Source organism: Martes martes (genome assembly GCF_963455335.1).
Source record: "Martes martes genome assembly, chromosome: 18".
NCBI classification, from domain to species: Eukaryota; Metazoa; Chordata; class Mammalia; order Carnivora; family Mustelidae; genus Martes; species Martes martes.
Window position 1 is genome coordinate 35,879,800 of NC_137906.1, and position 6,037 is coordinate 35,885,836.

General features: G+C 43.0%; 1 protein-coding gene across 7 annotated transcripts in view; it reads right to left on the reverse strand.

Annotated features, from left to right (window-relative positions):
• The window catches only part of RBFOX1 (RNA binding fox-1 homolog 1), an 861,682-nt gene that overhangs the window by 854,895 nt on the left and 750 nt on the right, over window positions 1-6,037 (reverse strand). The window lies entirely within an intron of this gene.

A 6,037-nucleotide genomic window follows, 5' to 3' on the forward strand; every position in this document is an offset into this window, starting at 1 on the left:
TTTAAGATACTTTCTGTTACATTTATATGACATAAGCTATATTATTTTAATAATCTGTGCTTGAGATATATGGTGATGAGGGAATTATCGCTCACCTGGGGAGATGGTGTAATTAGAAAAGAGGCACAGTCGGGAAATAAAAATGATTAAAAAAAAAAAACTTGCTGAAATTAACCAGCCACTGCTACTGGGATGCTATGATGTTGGCTTAAGTTGTTGGGAAAGCATTGGAGTGAGAAGCAGAGAAGAGGGAAACCAAGCGAACTTGTGGTGCCTGAAATAATTACAATTTCTTACCCGTCGTTTCTCAAGGCTCACAGGGAGCAAGGATGCACACCCAGCCAGGGCAGACGAATGAACACTTTCCCCACAGCCGGGCAAGGGGGCTGCCTGTTTGGAGCTAATGTGCTGGGGCAAGGAGATGAGGGCAGGTATAATTACACTAATGATTTATTGAATGTTTGATTAATTGGAAATTAAGCGAATGCATAGTGGCAGAATTGTCATAGCAAATCGCTCAGCTGTTGGCTTAAAATGTGTTCTATTTCCCTCCAGTAAAGCAATTAAGAGAATCTTAAATCACTGAATGAAAAAATATTGGTATGGAATTGTCTAACAGAGTGGGGGGAGGAACACGGCGAAAAGAGTATAAGGACCTTTGCTGGGTGGTGTTGGAGAAGGGCATATTTTTCACCAGAATGTTAGCTGGAAAACCATATCCTCTCAGAAGTTAATCCTCACCTCATTTAAGAAAAGAGAGAGAAAAGAAAATAGATTATGGCCTTAAGGTAGCTGGGAGGACAGTGGTTTTGCTTGCAGGATCTCTGCTATCACATACGATGACTTTGGGCAAGATAAAAACTGTCACCCTTTAGGAGGGACCCACCCCCGAGAGAGCAGGACTCAGTAAGAGAAGACAGAGCTGGTCTTCTGCCCCACTGGCCTGTTCAGCCAAGGGACTGTGGGAGCGACCAAATGAGAAATTCACTGTGGCCTTTCCTACTACCATGTAAGAGGGAATCAAGAGGAGGGAGGGGAAAGGGCTTCATTCTGGAGCTAGGGTTTTGAGACAGGACCTCAGACGATACTCCACAGGATTATTATTCCCAGATTTGACTTTGCTGTGCAGCTCGTTCCTTCCAGCCACACTCTTTACCCATTCCCGCCATCTTCTCCCTGGCCCCTCTCTCTCAGATTAACAAGCTAAGAGCTACAAGTTTAATGTTTTCCACGTGGTGCCTTGAGCTGGGGGAAGGAAAAGCCTGATGCAAATTGAATACATAAATAAGAATTTAATAAACTTTCTCTTCTGGTCTCCTGCATCACCAATAAAGTTGCAGAATCCAGAATTAAAAATGTACTTCAGAGCAGAAAAAAAAAGGAGGGAGAGTTTCATGTGCTTTCTGGGTGGGTTTGTAAATGCACATGACCTTCTGGAGACAGCAGTTTACCAGACTAAGTCCAAAACCTTAAAATATATATGCCTTTTGACACCTGACTCATCTATGGATTAATTTAGGAAAATACTGGACACACTCAAAAATGTATATTTAAAGGATGTTCACTGCAGTGATGTTTACAATAGCAAAACAAAACTTTTAAAAAACGAAGAGTTATCTAAATGCACAGTAGCATTTTAACAAGTACAGTTTACGGCAAGGTCTCTTATCTTGTGATTAGGGAAGAAATTATTTTTCTCCTAAATAAAGTTTTTTAACATTTAAAATAAAACTTCCATACAGGAATGTTGCATGGTACCGGGGTGGGGTGGAGGGTAGGACGGAGTGAAAGAAAATGCACATTGTCTCAGCTTAATTCTCAGAACACAGACCAGCAGATCCCAAACTTCAGAGAAGGACAGTTTAGGAAAACCTGGCATAGAACTAATTCAAAAACTGTTGCTAAGATCAAACAACATATTAACAAATTAGCATGCACACATGATCCCAATTTTGCAAACAGATATCACATCTGAATAAAGAGGTATATGTGGGTAGGGGTGTGTGTGTGTGTGTGTGTGTGTGTGTGTATGCATGCGCATGTGTGTATGCATGTAACTGGAAAGACAGCATGCCAAAATGTTAATAGTAGTTGTATCTCAGTTGAAGGATGGTTAGAGGCAGTTGTTTTCTCATTGTTCTATGTGTCTTCCTTTATTTTTTAGTAACAATAACAGACTTTTGTAATAGTTCATATTTTTTGTTTTCTGCCACTATACAGGTCTAGCATTTAATTGTAATAAACAAGCGTGCCCTGGGACATATGCAGGAGATAGCTGCCTATGCAGATATACAAAATGGGACAATTTCATGTTATCCTAAGAACATATCAACTCTGGCCATATGTCTTGTAAGACTGGAATTCTGCCACCAAGTCTATCAAAAAAAAAAAGAAAATCTGCAGAGTAGCCATTACATTCAGCCAATTAAAGAAATCTCAAAAGTATAACAGCATTGCCCTTCAGAACAGCCAGGGTTGGCAAGACCAGAAAATGAGTACAACTCTATTAGACCAGTGGCACATCCCAGCATCTAGAAACAAGTAAATCTGTTTTGTCCCCATGCACAGAAAGATACAATTAACATGGCTGCAAAGTAAGTGATCCTGCCTCATTACCAGCCATCAGGCTGTCCTACCGGGGCCTTCATCCAAAGCTGGGAGGGGAGGTTACTAATTATCATGCCAAATTAAGCCTTGATTATTCCTCAAGAGACACCTGTTAATTGGGCTGCTACATTACATAACAGTTCTGTGCATTAATAATTGAGTTGCAATGACTTGATTTTCTCCACAGAAATGTGATTTATTTTTCACTCTCCTCATTTCGGTTGGCCCCTGTCTTCAAAACTACCTGAGGGCAGCTCGGTGGTTGTGAACCTGAGGAGAAGAATTCAGGGCTCACCTACTCCCAGGAGCAGCAAAGACGGCCAGCATCCACCTTATCACAAGAGAGGCTACAGAAAGTCAGCCGTTAGTGCCAAGCACCTGGTTTTTAATAAGAGTGAAATGTGGTCAGAAACTATCCATGTAACTCATGATAAGCCTCTTCATTTCTCATTCAGGAGATATAATTCACCAAGTGCCTTTGTGGCTGTTGTTCTGAGCACTTCCTTGCATTCTTCCACTGTAAGATGTTCAGTATCAGGCTCATCTCATAGATTTCATGCCCAGTCCTACCGGCAGCCATTTTTCCAAGAAGCCCTCATTCCCATTTTTGGAGAATGGTATTAGAAACCAAGATGTGGGTGGAGATGTGCTCACTGATGCTGGGGTATTGCTGCTTCTAGTTCCTCTTGGCTGACAGAGCAAGAAGATATAGGTGCATACTAATCCGCATACATAAATATTTCTATATTTAACCATCTGCATCTATATGAAGCCAAATATGAGTTTATAATGAGTCCAACTCTCATCCATGACGACACAGATCATTCAAGCCTTCCTCCTCGGCTTATCTGGAACCTCCCACTTACATAGTGAGAAACCTTTGCCCAGTATGTTCTGAGCAACCTTGCTGGAGTTGCATTCCCATTAGATGAGTGCCAACACTTTTGCTCATTTAAAAGGACTTTGGAACCAGTAGCAATGACTGGGCCTGGTCCACTACACTCATTTCATGGGAACATTTGCCATGAAGGCACTGCCAAGAAACTCTGAGACCACAGAGTCCTACTGCTTCCTCATTACCAACGTTCAAGCTGGTTGGTGCATCTGCTTGGGGCATTTAAAAAAAAAGAATCCACACATCACTCCAAAGCTCCAGATCAAAGTTAAGAAAATAGCCATGAGGTAGTGCCATGCCAAATAAAGAATTTGGCACAACTCTAATTAGTGCGAGCTGGTATTTCTTTGTAAAAATGAAAACCCAGAAGCAGCTAAAGGAGCAAAAAACTGAAGGCAAAACAAACCCAAAAATGCAGCCAAGAAAAGATGACAGAAAGCACAAAAAGGTTGAGAAAGGAACACAACAAAATTAAATGAAGCTACAGTTCTTGGGAAGGTTCTGAGACCAGATGGCAAAAGGAGTGCTGTATCCCTTCACATATTTTTGCAATACTGAGTGTTCCAAAATAATATATGGATTTGGGATAAATACAGAGGCAGTAGGCAGCACCTCCCTGTGTCTCCGTCTCTGTATCTCTGTGTCTCTCTCGCCCTCCCCCCAACCCCAGACCTTGGCTCCAGCTACGTGGAGGGGGAAGCGGCCATAATACAAATTATCTGCCACGTCTGCCTCCACCAGCTCCCACACCCAAGAGGGCCGTAGAAGAGCGAGGCAGCTGCAATGGCCTCCGGGTTTGCCGCTCAGCCTGCTGTGAAGAGGGAAGACCTGAGCCCAGCGAGAGCATGTGCGCAGAGCTGGAGAGCAGCAGGCTCCGCATGATCCACTGCCTCAGCTATGTTTGTCTCGGCTTGGCTGGAGGGTCGTCTTCTGACTCTGAGATGCTGCCTCTGCAAGTGCATCTGAATTTCTCTCTAGTCCAAGATGCGGCATTGTTCTGCTGCAGGGAGCGCGTGCAGCCCATGTCCAATTCTGCCGCTCAGTAGCTGTGTGAACCTTGGTGGGGTGGGGGGAGGATTAACTGCTGGGTGACTCCACCACCTCACACAGGACACAGGATGATAATAATAATACTACCTGCCCCATCAGGTTAGCAAAGGGCTAAGAGAATTAAGAATTAAGAATTTAGAAGAGTAAGGGTAGCTCCTGACATTACGGATTCCTTCACCTTCACCCTTGAAGGAGCTCAACAGGGAGGATGAAGTAGGTGTGGGGCAATGAGATGAACAGATCGGGAGGGTTCAAATTGAAAGTGGGCCACACGTCTTTGAACAGTTGTCCCTGCTGGAGGGGAAGCCAGAAAGTCTTTTATAGGAGAGAGCTGTTAGCCTCCTATGGCCTCAAGCATGACAGAGCACTATTTAGGGTATCCGTCATACTTGTCAAAGGAGGGAGGTGACAGAGATAGCTGTCAAGAGCTTGGACTCAGAGGTGGACAGATGCAGATTTGGTTGCTGACTTTGCATCTGTTTCAGATGCATTTTCTTACCTAGAAAATGGGATTAAGAATAGAACCTGCTTTGGGGCGCCTGGGTGGCTCCATCAGTAAAGTGCCTGCCTTCGGTTCAGGTCATAATCCCAGGGTCCTGAGACCAAGTCCAGCATTGGGCTCCCTGCTCAGGGGGGAGGCTGCTTCTCCCTCTGCCTCTGCCTGCTGCTCCCCCTGCTTGTGCTCTCTCTATCTCAAATGAATAAAGTAAAAATCTTAAAAAAAAAAAAAAAACCAGAATAGTATCTCCTTTGATCTCAAAGAGGCATCTACCCCTCCACTGTCATGGTGCCATTATTTGCAATAGCCAAGATATGGAAACAGCCTGAGTCCACCAACAGAATGGATGAATGGACAGAAAGAAACACACACACACACACACACACACACACACATACTATATAAAATTGTATACTAGAGCTATATATGGGATATAATGCAATATTTTTCAGCCACGAGAAAAGGGAATTCTGCTATGTGCAACAACTTAGATGAATCTCAAGGGAATCAGGCTAAGTAAAATAAGTCAGACAGAGAAAGACAAGCATTATAGCACATCACTTATATGAGGAACCTAAAAAAGCTGAACTCAGAGAAACAAAGCAGAGTGGTGGTTACCAGAGTCTAAAGGAAGGGAAAATGGAGAGATATTGGTCAAAGGGGACAAACTTCCAGTTAATACCTTAGCAGTTCTGGGAATCTAACATAGAGGATAGTGATTATAGCTCGCAGCACTGTATTAGTCACTTGAAAGTTGCTAAGAGAGTAAACCGTAAGTGTCCTCAGCACACAAAGGAAATAGTAGTATGGAGGTGTTAGCTAAGGCTGTAGTGGTAATCATGTTACAATATCTGAATGCATGAAAACAACGAGTTGTACAACTTAAACTTACACTATGTTACATGTCAATTTATGTCAATAAAGCTGGGATTTTCTTTTTTTTTAATGATAGTCCCTGCTTGTACACCAATGCTCAGAACAGCATT